The 13291-nt window shown below is 46.1% G+C and overlaps 1 protein-coding gene across 1 annotated transcript in view; it reads left to right on the top strand.

Annotated features, from left to right (window-relative positions):
* Positions 1-1171: 1171 nt before the first annotated feature.
* The window catches only part of ESR1 (estrogen receptor 1), a 305869-nt gene continuing 293749 nt past the window's right edge, over positions 1172-13291 (top strand). Inside the window, exon 1 of the mRNA XM_056567295.1 lies at positions 1172-1486. The gene's annotated coding sequence lies outside the window, so the exon portion shown is untranslated. The remainder of the gene's footprint in view (positions 1487-13291) is intronic.

Raw genomic sequence — 13291 nt, 5'->3', positions numbered from 1 at the left:
TTGTCCTACCGCCACCCTTCCCAAGAGCGATAGGGAGGTATAGAATAACTGAATGTCCACAACCGGAGAGTTTGCTGAAAACAGTCGGAACTTTACTGAAGATTTTATGCAAGCTTCATAACTGGAACAGATTGACAGTGGTTGGGACCTTAAGCGTTTTAGAGTCCTTAGACTGATATGCGCTGTTCCACTGGATTTAGGGGATTTAGTTGCGGTCCTGTAGTCACGCTAGCTTTAGCAGGGATTAGTTCAGAACTCACAGTTTAGTTTAGGCTGAGGCCGGTAGGTTTTCTGGCCTAGCGTGTCTTTGAAAGTTGCGCAGATCCAACCTGCTACTCCGGCATCCACGAGAGCAGGAACCCAAGAGACAGCTCCCTTATATGGGCAGGGGCTGGACTAGAGTTAATTGGTCCAATACTTCTGTCAATCACCTTTACATAGAATTATGGGTAGACATGTGACCCAAGGACCTCCAAAGGTCCTCCAACATACCATAAAGGAATTAACATGGTCACATGACCGAAGGTCCTGCGAAGCTAACAAAGTAAATATACTATACATTATATTAAATATACATATAAACATTATAGAATTAGAAAAGAAGAGAGGTGACTAGGGGCTGTCCCACCTGAGGGACCCTACCTGAGCGTAGTAACTCTGACTTTGGGGACCACCACACAAGGTAAGGTATGCAATACCGTACCGGGACACCACACATAAAATCCTTAATAACTCCTCAGCATCAGGTCCACAGCATTGACTGTAGACTTTATGTAGGGAACTCTCCGATAACATGCTGAGGATTTTACCTGGGGTTTTCGTTGCATGAAATCCACAGCATATACTGTGGATTGTATGCTGTGTTCAGTTATATATTTATATTCATTTACCAGCATAAAATCTGAAGCATAAAATCCCTACAGAAAACCCAACAGATCAGAACTCTAAAAGAAATCTGTCCTTGTGTCTTTCAGAGTAATTGACACTTTTATTATTCATGCACATAACATATTTATAAATAGATACAGAAGAAATTCTACTGGACTGAGGCAGAACAAAGTGTTCTCCTAAATCATATAGGACATTTTAAGCAATTTTCTGTAACTTTTTTTTTTGTACTGCATGCCGTTTAGTTGCCTCCTGGTAGGAAGCCACACTTGCAAGAAATGTTTCTGAATGCACTGATGTTTTCTTCCCTGTGATCACTTTGGTACAGAACAGATATCACATTATTATTTTTTTTGTTTTTGTTTTATTTTAATCTAAACCAACTCATGTTCCTCTCAGACGATTGTGCCTTCTCAGGCTGGATCATACAGAGGAGTTCTCATTTACTCCCTGTGACATCAGCCTGTTGCTGTGGGAATGGCTGGTATTTCATAATGGATAATGTACTAGTGCAGAGAAGGAAAAGCAGAGAAAGAAGAATGCTGAGATTTCAAAGAAAAAGCTTATTTTATGCTGAAATTATCATCCATTATCATTGGTAGGTAATTCCTTTTTATCTGACCTTATAGGTTTTAACCATTTTGTACTATTTTAGTTGTTATGAATGTGTTTTACGCACCCTGCATAGAATGGTATTGGGCTGTAAGGCAGCTGAATGTTTATCAGGCTCCGGTGATTTCATGTGCACATAAAATCTTAGACTGCATTTTAGTTTTAACAGGACATTATTTAAAGGCAAGTATTCTGTCTGTAAATAGAGGCCATGATTCTTCTTAGCTAAACAAAGATTTATAGAAATGTAAGAGTAATTCAAAATAGAAATGTTACTCTCATAACTGAACTATGAGAGTTGAACCAGCTCAAATTCTTTTTTTCTTTTAGAAAGTTAAGAAATATGGAATATATCTTTATGCATAAGAAAAAAGGTTTTATTTGAAAAACATATTACAAGTAATAGTTTCTCTATGCATTTAATTAAATGCAAAAATAAAATAGAATGTTATATCTTTGCAAAGTATTATCAGTTGTTACGCCGAGCGCTCCGGGTCCCCGCTCCTCCCCGGAGCGCTCGCTTCACTCTCGCTACCGCAGCGCTCCGGGCAGCTCCACTGACCCGGTGCGCTGCGATACCGTCTCCAGCCGGGATGCGATTCGCGATGCGGGTGGCGCCCGCTCGCGATGCGCATCCCGGCTCCCGTACCTGACTCGCTCTCCGTCTGTCCTGTCCCGGCGCGCGCGGCCCCGCTCCCTAGGTCGCGCGCGCGCCGGGTCTCTGCGATTTAAAGGGCCACTGCGCCGCTGATTGGCGCAGTGGTTCCAATTAGTGTGTTCACCTGTGCACTCCCTATTTATACCTCACTTCCCCTTCACTCCCTCGCCGGATCTTGTTGCCATTGTGCCAGTGAAAGCGTTTCCTTGTGTGTTCCTAGCCTGTGTTCCAGACCTCCTGCCGTTGCCCCTGACTACGATCCTTGCTGCCTGCCCCGACCTTCTGCTACGTCCGACCTTGCTTCTGTCTACTCCCTTGTACCGCGCCTATCTTCAGCAGCCAGAGAGGTTGAGCCGTTGCTAGTGGATACGACCTGGTCACTACCGCCGCAGCAAGACCATCCCGCTTTGCGGCGGGCTCTGGTGAAAACCAGTAGTGACTTAGAACCGGTCCACTAGCACGGTCCACGCCAATCCCTCTCTGGCACAGAGGATCCACCTCCTGCCAGCCGGCATCGTGACAGTAGATCCGGCCATGGATCCCGCTGAAGTTCCTCTGCCAGTTGTCGCCGACCTCACCACGGTGGTCGCCCAGCAGTCACAACAGATAGCGCAACAAGGCCACCAGCTGTCTCAACTGACCGTGATGCTACAGCAGCTACTACCACAGCTTCAGCAATCATCTCCTCCGCCAGCTCCTGCACCTCCTCCGCAGCGAGTGGTCGCTTCAGGCCTACGATTATCCTTGCCGGATAAATTTGATGGGGACTCTAAATTTTGCCGTGGCTTCCTTTCTCAATGTTCCCTGCACTTGGAGATGATGTCGGACCAGTTTCCCACTGAAAGGTCTAAGGTGGCTTTCGTAGTCAGCCTTCTGTCTGGAAAAGCTCTGTCATGGGCTACACCACTCTGGGACCGCAATGACCCCGTCACTGCCTCTGTACACTCCTTCTTCTCGGAAATTCGAAGTGTCTTTGAGGAACCTGCCTGAGCCTCTTCTGCTGAGACTGCCCTGTTGAACCTGGTCCAGGGTAATTCTTCCGTTGGCGAGTACGCCGTACAATTCCGTACTCTTGCTTCAGAACTATCCTGGAATAATGAGGCCCTCTGCGCGACCTTTAAAAAAGGCCTATCCAGCAACATTAAAGATGTTCTGGCCGCACGAGAAATCCCTGCTAACCTACATGAACTCATTCATCTAGCCACTCGCATTGACATGCGTTTTTCCGAAAGGCGTCAGGAGCTCCGCCAGGATATGGACTTTGTTCGCACAAGGCGTTTTTTCTCCCCGGCTCCTCTCTCCTCTGGTCCCCTGCAATCCGTTCCTGTGCCTCCCGCCGTGGAGGCTATGCAGGTTGACCGGTCTCGCCTGACACCTCAAGAGAGGACACGACGCCGCATGGAGAATCTCTGCCTGTACTGTGCCGGTACCGAACACTTCCAGAAGGATTGTCCTATCCGTCCTCCCCGCCTGGAAAGACGTACGCTGACCCCGCACAAAGGTGAGACAGCCCTTGATGTCAACTCTGCTTCTCCACGTCTTACTGTGCCTGTGCGGGTATCCGCCTCTACCTTCTCCTTCTCTACTATGGCCTTCTTGGATTCCGGATCTGCAGGAAATTTTATTTTGGCCTCTCTCACCAACAGGTTCAACATCCCGCTGACCAGTCTCGCCAGACCTCTCTACATCAATTGTGTTAACAATGAAAGATTGGACTGTACCATACGTTTCCGCACGGAGCCCCTCCTAATGTGCATCGGATCTCACCATGAAAAAATTGAGTTTTTGGTCCTCCCCAATTGCACTTCCGAAATTCTCCTTGGACTACCCTGGCTTCAACACCACTCCCCTACCCTGGATTGGTCCACTGGGGAGATCAAGAGTTGGGGCCCCTCTTGTTCCAAGGACTGTCTTAAACCGGTTCCCAGTACTCCCTGCCGTGACCCTGTGGTGCCTCCTGTAACCGGTCTCCCTAAGGCCTATATGGACTTTGCGGATGTTTTTTGCAAAAAACAAGCTGAGACTTTACCTCCTCACAGGCCTTATGACTGTCCCATTGACCTCCTCCCGGGTACTACTCCACCCCGGGGCAGAATTTATCCTCTCTCTGTCCCAGAGACTCTTGCTATGTCTGAGTATATCCAGGAAAATTTAAAGAAGGGCTTTATCCGCAAATCTTCCTCTCCTGCCGGAGCCGGATTTTTCTTTGTGTCCAAAAAAGATGGCTCTCTACGTCCTTGCATTGACTACCGCGGTCTTAATAAAATCACTGTAAAAAACCGCTACCCCCTACCTCTCATCTCTGAACTCTTTGATCGCCTCCAAGGTGCCCACATCTTTACCAAACTGGACTTAAGAGGTGCCTATAATCTCATTCGCATCAGAGAGGGGGATGAATGGAAAACGGCATTTAACACCAGAGATGGACACTTTGAGTATCTGGTCATGCCCTTTGGCCTGTGCAACGCCCCTGCCGTCTTCCAAGACTTTGTTAATGAAATCTTTCGTGATCTCTTATATTCCTGTGTTGTTGTATATCTGGACGATATCCTGATTTTTTCTGCCAACCTAGAAGAACACCGCCAGCATGTCCGCATGGTTCTTCAGAGACTTCGTGACAATCAACTGTATGCCAAAATGGAGAAATGTCTGTTTGAATGTCAATCTCTTCCTTTCCTAGGATACTTGGTCTCTGGCCAGGGACTACAAATGGATCCAGACAAACTCTCTGCCGTCTTAGATTGGCCACGCCCCTCCGGACTTCGTGCTATCCAACGTTTTTTGGGGTTCGCCAATTATTACAGACAATTCATTCCACATTTTTCCACCATTGTGGCTCCTATCGTGGCTTTAACCAAAAAGAATGCCAATCCTAAGTCATGGCCTCCTCAAGCGGAAGACGCCTTTAAACAGCTCAAGTCTGCCTTTTCTTCGGCTCCCGTGCTCTCCAGACCTGACCCATCTAAACCCTTCCTATTGGAGGTTGATGCCTCCTCTGTAGGAGCTGGAGCGGTCCTTCTACAGAAAAATTCTTCCGGGCATGCTGTTACTTGTGGTTTTTTTTCTAGGACCTTCTCTCCAGCTGAGAGGAACTACTCCATCGGGGACCGAGAGCTTCTAGCCATTAAATTAGCACTTGAGGAATGGAGGCATCTGTTGGAGGGATCAAGATTTCCAGTTATTATTTACACCGATCACAAGAACCTCTCCTATCTCCAGTCTGCCCAACGGCTGAATCCTCGCCAGGCCAGGTGGTCTCTGTTCTTTGCCCGATTTAATTTTGAAATTCACTTTCGGCCTGCCGATAAGAACATTAGGGCCGATGCTCTCTCTCGTTCCTCGGATGCCTCGGAAGTAGAGCTCTCTCCGCAACACATCATCCCCCCTGACTGCCTGATCTCCACTTCTCCAGCCTCCATCAGGCAAACTCCTCCAGGGAAGACCTTCGTTTCTCCACGCCAACGCCTCGGAATCCTCAAATGGGGTCACTCCTCCCATCTCGCAGGTCATGCGGGTATCAAGAAATCCGTGCAACTCATCTCTCGTTTCTATTGGTGGCCGACTCTGGAGACGGATGTTGTGGATTTTGTACGAGCCTGCACTGTTTGTGCCCGGGATAAGACTCCTCGCCAGAAGCCCGCTGGTCTTCTTCATCCTCTGCCTGTCCCCGAACAGCCTTGGTCTCTGATTGGTATGGACTTTATTACGGACTTACCCCCATCCCGTGGCAACACTGTTGTTTGGGTGGTCGTTGATCGATTCTCCAAGATGGCACATTTCATCCCTCTTCCTGGTCTTCCTTCAGCGCCTCAGTTGGCAAAACAATTTTTTGTACACATTTTTCGTCTTCACGGGTTGCCCACGCAGATCGTCTCGGATAGAGGCGTCCAATTCGTGTCAAAATTCTGGAGGGCTCTCTGTAAACAACTCAAGATTAAATTAAACTTTTCCTCTGCATATCATCCTCAATCCAATGGGCAAGTAGAAAGAATTAACCAGGTCTTGGGTGATTATTTACGCCATTTTGTTTCCTCCCGCCAGGATGACTGGGCAGATCTTCTACCATGGGCCGAATTTTCGTATAACTTCAGAATCTCTGAATCCTCCTCCAAATCCCCATTTTTTGTGGTGTACGGCCGTCACCCTCTTCCCCCCCTCCCTACTCCCTTGCCCTCTGGTTTGCCCGCTGTGGATGAAATATCTCGTGATCTTTCCACCATATGGAAAGAGACCCAAAATTCTCTTTTACAGGCCTCATCACGCATGAAGAAGTTTGCTGATAGAAAAAGAAGAGCTCCCCCCATTTTTTCTCCTGGAGACAAGGTATGGCTCTCCGCTAAATATGTCCGCTTCCGTGTCCCTAGCTACAAATTGGGACCACGCTATCTTGGTCCTTTCAAAATCTTGTGCCAGATTAATCCTGTCTCTTACAAACTTCTTCTTCCTCCTTCTCTTCGAATTCCTAATGCCTTTCACGTTTCTCTTCTTAAACCACTTATCATCAACCGTTTCTCTCCTAAGTTTGTTTCTCCCACTCCTATTTCCGGCTCCTCGGACATCTTCTCCGTTAAAGAAATACTGGCCTCCAAGAAGGTCAGAGGGAAAACCTTTTTCCTGGTCGATTGGGAGGGTTGTGGTCCTGAAGAGAGATCCTGGGAACCTGAGGACAATATCCTAGACAAAAGTCTGCTCCTCAGGTTCTCAGGCTCTAAGAAGAGGGGGAGACCCAAGGGGGGGGGTACTGTTACGCCGAGCGCTCCGGGTCCCCGCTCCTCCCCGGAGCGCTCGCTTCACTCTCGCTACCGCAGCGCTCTGGGCAGCTCCACTGACCCGGTGCGCTGCGATACCGTCTCCAGCCGGGATGCGATTCGCGATGCGGGTGGCGCCCGCTCGCGATGCGCATCCCGGCTCCCGTACCTGACTCGCTCTCCGTCTGTCCTGTCCCGGCGCGCGCGGCCCCGCTCCCTAGGGCGCGCGCGCGCCGGGTCTCTGCGATTTAAAGGGCCACTGCGCCGCTGATTGGCGCAGTGGTTCCAATTAGTGTGTTCACCTGTGCACTCCCTATTTATACCTCACTTCCCCTTCACTCCCTCGCCGGATCTTGTTGCCATTGTGCCAGTGAAAGCGTTTCCTTGTGTGTTCCTAGCCTGTGTTCCAGACCTCCTGCCGTTGCCCCTGACTACGATCCTTGCTGCCTGCCCCGACCTTCTGCTACGTCCGACCTTGCTTCTGTCTACTCCCTTGTACCGCGCCTATCTTCAGCAGCCAGAGAGGTTGAGCCGTTGCTAGTGGATACGACCTGGTCACTACCGCCGCAGCAAGACCATCCCGCTTTGCGGCGGGCTCTGGTGAAAACCAGTAGTGACTTAGAACCGGTCCACTAGCACGGTCCACGCCAATCCCTCTCTGGCACAGAGGATCCACCTCCTGCCAGCCGGCATCGTGACATCAGTGTTAGGAGTGCATTTAGAAAATATTAGGGATATTGTGTTACAGTCATGGCCGTAAATGTTGGCACCCCTGAAATGTTTCTAGAAAATGAAGTGTTTCTCACAGAAAAGGATTGCAATAACACATGTTTTGCTATACACATGTTTATTCCCTTTGTGTGTAATGGAACTAAACCAATCAAGGGAGGGAAAAAAGCAAATTGGACATAATTAGAGATGAGCGAACTTTTGAAAAATTAGATTTGGCCGATACGTCAAATTTTCCTAAAAAATTCAGTTCGGACTGAATTTATTCACGGAAAATTGCTATTAAAAATGGCTATTTCTGGCCTACAGAGAGCCTCAATAGGGATGTAGAGCACTTTGTCTTGTCCTAACATGCATAGGGAGTGTGCTGTGTTAGTGAAATAATACAGTTATTCAGTATGACATGCAGATTCCAGGCATCGCTATTAGAATCACTGCTGCAGAGCATCGATGTGGCAGCAGGGAGACCATATAGTGTCAAAATTGAAGAGAATAAAGAGATTTTGTATGTAATTTTAATTTAATTTAATTTAATTTAATTTGAATTTATTTACATTTTTGGAGTACCCATTCTGGTGAGCATTGAGCTGGCGGTCCTCCGCCAGGCGAGATACCACCTGTTCCAGCCCCTGCCTCTCAGCGCCCCCCTGACTATGAAAGTGCAAATGTTTCATTAAATCAGTTATGGTTCATCGCTTCAAGCTGTTTCATTGGATTCTTGTGATAATTTCACAGGTAATCTGAGGTAGACAACCATAGGGCCTCAGTCTTGAAAAGATTACATCGTTTTTTTTTAACTTAAATTTAAGATTTCTATTAGATTCCCATGTTTAATGTTCTGGTGTTTACTTTGAACTAATACTGTATGACCACAAAACCCAATCTAACAAAGAGTCACATGGCTGCACAATGACTAGCCTAGAGCCTAGGCTAGAGTGGCAGCAGCATGAGGAGACCATATAGTGGCAGAACAACCCAGTCTGGAGGTGGCAACAGCCTGACAAGACCATAGGGCCTCACAATAGAGAAGATTAAAGATATTTTTGACATTTTAAATTGAAGATTTTTGATGTATTGAAATTTTTAAAGTTTATTTTAAGGTGCCAACAGCATAAGCAGACCATATGGTGGCACAATGACACAGCCTGGAGCTGGCGGCAACATGAGTAGACAATAGGGCTTCACAATCCCTAAGATTAAAAGATGAATTTTAAAATTGAAATTGAAGATTTATGGTAGCTAGTACTACCATAAAATATTTTTAGTTAATGTCCCAGGCCCAGCAGCATCAGTAAACATATAGTGGCTGAATGGCACAGCCTGGAGCTGGCGGCAGCATGAGTAGACAATAGGGTTTAACAATCCCTAAGATTAAAAGATGAATTTTAAAATTGAAATTGAAGATTTTTGAATTGAAATGAAACATTACACTCCCAAGTTTTAATGTCCCGGATTTTGGGTCGCACTGTACAACCCAGAGTCAGAAAACTGTTTTTGTGTCCAAAATCTTGGGTCTTCCAGCAGGACAATTACCCCAAACATATGTCAAAAAGCACCCAGAAATGGATGGAAACAAAGCACTGGAGAGTTCTGAAGTGGTCAGCAATGAGTCCAGATCTAAATCCCACTGATCACCTGTGGAGAGATCTTAAAATTGCTGTTGGGAAAAGGCTCCCTTCCAATAAGAGAGACCTAGAGCAGTTTGCAAAGGAAGAGTGGTCCAACATTCCGGCTGAGAGGTGTAAGAAGCTTATTGATGGTTATAGGAAGCGACTGATTTCAGTTATTTTTTCCAAAGCGTGTGCAACCAAATAGTAAGTTAAGGGTGCCAATAATTTTTTCCAGCCCATTTCTCATGTCTGTATTGGTCTGTGTTCACACACAGCTACTGGTTTGATTGTGTGTGAACATTTTTATGTTCCCTGGTTAGGGAATAGTTAATAGCCTTTGGCTTTCTAGCCAATAGCTCCTAGGGTGTGTCTATTGAAAGTCAGCCCAGTCTAGCCTCTGGGCTAGTGATTACAGATTACATATGGACATGCTGCATGGAGCTCTTGGTGAAACACTCTTTATTTGAGCCTTTAATCTAATATTTTACTTTAGCATGCACTTTGTATTTTCTGGTTTTAGCCATGGTTATGTGGCATGCTCTTCATAGATTTTAACATGTGTTTGTTTAGTCGGTTTTAGGATTTGCATGTTCTTTTTGCTACGTGTCTGTTCACTATGTTTTCTCTTGTATCCGTTAACCCCTTGGGGACGGAGCCCATTATGACCCTAAGGAAAGGAGCATTTTTTGCAAATCTGACCACTGTCACTTTAAGCATTAATATCTCTGGGATGCTTTTACTTATAAATTTGATTCCGAGATTGTTTTTTCGTGACTACTTTATGTTAGTGGTAAATTTTCGTCGATACTTGCATCATTTCTTGGTGAAAAATTCAAAAATTTCATGAAAAATTAGAAAATGTTGCATTTTTCTAACTTTGAAACTCTCTGTTTATAAGGAATAGGGATATTCCAAATAAATTATATATTGATTCACAAATACAATATGTCTACTTTATGTTTGCATCATAAAGTTAACATGTTTTTACTTTTGGAAAACACCAGAGGGCTTCAAAGTTCAGCAGCAATTTTCCAATTTTTCGCAAAATTTTCAAAATCTGAATTTTTCAGGGACCAATTCAGGTTTGAAGTGGATTTGAAGGGTCTTCTGGTTAGAAATACCCCATAAATGACCCAATTATAAAAACTGCACCCCTCAAAGTATTCAAAATGACATTCAGTAAGTGTGTTAACCCTTTAGGTGTTTCACAGGAATAGCAGCAAAGTGAAGGAGAAAATTCAAAATCTTCATTTTTTACTCTTGCATGTTCTTGTAGACCCAGTTTTGGAATTTTTACAAGGGGTAAAAGGAAAAAAATCCTCTCAAAATTTGTAACCCAATTTCTCTCGAGTAAGAAAATACCTCATATGTGTATGTCAAGTGTTCGGCAGGTGCACTAGAGGGCTCAGAAGCGAAGGAGCAACAATGGGATTTTGGAGAGTGAGTTTTTCTGAAATGGTTTTTGGGGGGCATGTCCCATTTAGGAAGCCCCTATGGTGCCAGGACAGCAAACCCCCCCCCCCACATCATACACTATTATGGAAACTACACCCAAGGAACGTAACAAGGGGTACGGTGAGCCTTAACTGCCCACAGGTGTTTGACAACTTTTTGTTAAAGTCAGATGTGTAAATGAAAAAAAAAATTTCACTAAAATGCTGTTTTTTCCCCAAATTTTACTTTTTTTTTAACAAGGGGTAATAGGAGAAAATGCCCCCCAAAATTTGTAACCCCATTTCTTCTGAGTATGGAAATACCCCATGTTTGGACGTCAAGTGCACTGCGAGTGAACTACAATGCTCAGAAGAGAAGGAGCGCCATTGAGCTTTTAGAGACATAATTTGTTTGGAATGAAGTCGGGGGCCATGTGCATTTACAAAGCCCCCCGTGGTGCCAGAACAGTGGACCCCCCACATGTGACCCCATTTTGGAAACTACACCCCTCAAGTAATGTAATAAGGGGTACAGTGAGCATTTACACCATACTGGCGATTGACAGATCTTTGGAACAGTGGGCTGTGCAAACAAAAAAATAAAATTTTTCATTTTCACTGACCACTGTTCCAAAAATTTGTCAGACACCTGTGGTGTGTTAATGCTCACTGCACCCCTTATTACATTACATGAGGGGTGTAGTTTCCAAAATGGGGTCGCATGTGGGTATTTATTTTTTTGGGTTTATGTCAGAACCGCTGTAAAATCAGCCACCCCTGTGCAAATCACCAATTTAGGCCTCAAATGTACATGGTGCTCTCACTCCTGAGCCTTGTTGTGCACTCGCAGAGCATTTTACGCCCACATATGGGGTATTTCCGTACTCAGGAGAAATTGCGTTACAAATTTTGGGGGTCTTTTTTTCCTTTTACCTCTTTTGAAAATAAAAAGTAAAGGCAACACCAGCATGTTAGTGTAAAAAATCTTTTTTTTACACTAACAGGCTGGTGTAGACCCACACTTTTCCTTTTCATAAGGGGTAAAAGGAGAAAAAGCCCCCCAAAATTGGTAGTGCAATTTCTTTCGAGTACGGAGATACCCCATATGTGGCCCTAAACTGTTTCCTTGAAATACGACAGGGCTCCGAAGTGATAGAGCGCCATGCGCATTTGAGGACTAAATTAGGGATTGCATAGGGGTGGACATAGGGGTATTCTACGCCAGTGATTCTCAAACAGGGTGCCTCCAGCTGTTGCTAAACTCCCAGCATGCCTGGACAGTCAGTGGCTGTCCAGAAATGCGTGGCGTGTTGTTTTGCAAGAGATGGAGGCTCCGTTTTGGAAACACTGCTGTACAATACGTTTTTCATTTTTATTGGGGGGGGGGGGGGGACAGTGTAAGGGGGTGTATATGTAGTGTTTTACTCTTTATTATGTGTTAGTGTAGTGTAGTGTTTTTAGGGTACATTCGCACTGGCGGGTTACAATGAGTTTCCCGCTAGGAATTTGCGCTGCGGCGAAAAATTTGCTGCAGCTCATACTTGAAGCAGGGAACTTACTGTAAACCCGCCCGTGTGAATTTACCCTGTACATTCACATGGGGGGGGGCAAACCTCCAGCTGTTTCAAAACTACAACTCCCAGCATGTACTGACAGACAGTGCATGCTGGGAGTTGTAGTTTTGCAACAGCTGGAGGCACACTGGTTGGAAAACCTTCAGTGGTTCTGTTACCTAACTCAGTATTTTCCAACCAGTGTGCCTCCAGCTGTTGCAAAACTACAATTCCCAGCATGTACTGATCACAGTAGTTATGCAACAGCTGGAGGTACGCAACTACAACTCCCAGCATGCCGAGACAGCTGTTTGCTGCTTGGGCATGCTGCGATTTGCAGTTTTGCAACATCTGGAGTGGTACAATTTAGAGACCACTGAACAGTGATCTCCAAACTGTGGACCTCCAGATGTTGCAAAACTACAACTCCCAGCATGCCCAGACAGCAAACAGCTGTGGGCATGCTAGAAGTTGTAGTTTTGCAAGATCTAGAGGGCAGTATAGAGATCACTGTGCAGTGGTCTCTAAACTGTAGACCTCCAACTGTTGCAAAACTACAAATCTCAGCATGCCCACACAGCAAACAGCTGTCTGGGCATGCTGGGAGTTGTAGTTTTGCAACATCTGGAGGGCTACAATCTAGAGACCACTATAGTGGTCTCAGACTGTAGCCCTCTAGATGTTGCTAGGCAACTACTCACAGGCTTCCATCGCATCCAGGGAGCCGTCCTCTTCTGCCGCCCGCCGCCCGCAGATCTCTGTCGCCGCCCGCCGATCCCCGTCGCCCGCAGCCTCCGGAGGGGTAAGTGGACGTCGGCGCCGCTCCTCTTCGTTTTCCCCGTTCTGCCCCGCCTATTGTGGGCGGGCAGGATGGGGAAAACTAAAGTAAACCCCCCGCCCCCGATCTGCTATAGTAAACCCCTGCCACCTCACTCCTATGCCTTCAGGAGGATTGTGGGTGTCTTAGACAACCGCGATCCCCCTTATATTCCGGGTCACCATAGACCCGTAATGACCCGGAATCGGCGCAAATCACAAGTGTGAATTCACTTGCGATTTG

This window comes from Hyla sarda, chromosome 3 (assembly GCF_029499605.1).
Source record: "Hyla sarda isolate aHylSar1 chromosome 3, aHylSar1.hap1, whole genome shotgun sequence".
NCBI classification, from domain to species: domain Eukaryota; kingdom Metazoa; phylum Chordata; class Amphibia; order Anura; family Hylidae; genus Hyla; species Hyla sarda.
This window is presented reverse-complemented; position numbering and strand designations above follow the sequence as displayed.